This window comes from Merops nubicus, unplaced genomic scaffold, assembly GCF_000691845.1.
Source record: "Merops nubicus isolate BGI_N331 unplaced genomic scaffold, ASM69184v1 scaffold41966, whole genome shotgun sequence".
Taxonomy (NCBI): domain Eukaryota; kingdom Metazoa; phylum Chordata; class Aves; order Coraciiformes; family Meropidae; genus Merops; species Merops nubicus.
The window spans coordinates 10,644-11,716 of record NW_008617730.1 but is presented as its reverse complement, the minus strand read 5'-3'; the positions used below and the strand labels follow the sequence as shown (position 1 = coordinate 11,716).

At 51.5% G+C, this 1,073-nt stretch overlaps 1 pseudogene; it reads right to left on the bottom strand.

The window, feature by feature from the left end:
- Positions 1-325: 325 nt before the first annotated feature.
- Positions 326-421, bottom strand: LOC103775764 (annotated as a pseudogene).
- Positions 422-1,073: the final 652 nt, after the last annotated feature.

Here is a 1,073-nt window from a genome sequence, read left to right as displayed (position 1 = left end):
TCCATCTAGTGATCCACCCTGGAGGAGGGACCAAGATCACACAAACTGGAAGAACTGGAAGTGTGCACCTGCCTTCTGCTCCACACGCCTGATCTGCACGTTGGCTTTTGTCTGGCTGCTCCTACAAGCCTATAAAGTACTGAGTGACCTGAGGACACTGCTGATAAGTGGCCACAAGACTCAGATTTATTCAGATTTTTGGGCTGGAACTTCACGTTTGGAGATGGGGAGAAATAAATGACCTGGGGCTCCATTCACACGCCCAGAGCTGGAAGGAGGAAAACCCAAGAATTAAGAAGAAGGGTGAAGAAGGATGTTCTCTCACCTTTATCCTTTCTATTGAGGCTTCTATCCTCAACTGCTGGACGGTCCTTCGGGCCTGGGCTATGTTGTTGGTGGTTCCAGATGTTTTGCCAGACATCTTCAGTGGCGTGGGGAAGTTCTGCTGTGGAAGGCAAGGGGTTAGTCTTCCAGGAGGTGGCACAGCACCTTGAACAGCTTTTATGCTGTCCAGAAAGGACTTTTTTGGGGGGTGTATTGTTGTTTTGGACAAGAGGAGCTGTCTGCTGAGATGCAGTTCAGCAATTGATGCTCTGCAACCAAAACACCATCCAGAAAAACCACACTGAGTCCAACCATTGGCTCTACTCTACCAAGTCCACCTCCAAGCCACGTCCCAAGCACCACATCTAGATGGCTTTTAAGCACATCTAGGGATGGGGACCGTCCCACCTTCCTGGGCAACATGTTCCAGTGCCTGACAACCCTGTCAGGCACTGACAGGTTCTTCCTCAAGTCCAGCCTAAACTTCCCCTGGAGCAGCTTGAGGTCTTTCCTTCACCCTGCTCCACCCATGGTGTGATTTGGGTCTGCAGCAGCTTCATGAAAGGTCTGAGGAAATGGAAAGCAAGAAGGCAAAGCCCAGAGATGTTCTCCTAGCTGCTGTCTTCTTCCACGTGGCCAAACACAAGGGATGGTAGAAGAAACACCGAGCAGCTCAGGGGACTTCCCTACCCCATGTAAGAGTGCAGAGCACCAATCCTGGCACGGGGCCACCTGGGTGGTGTCCAGGG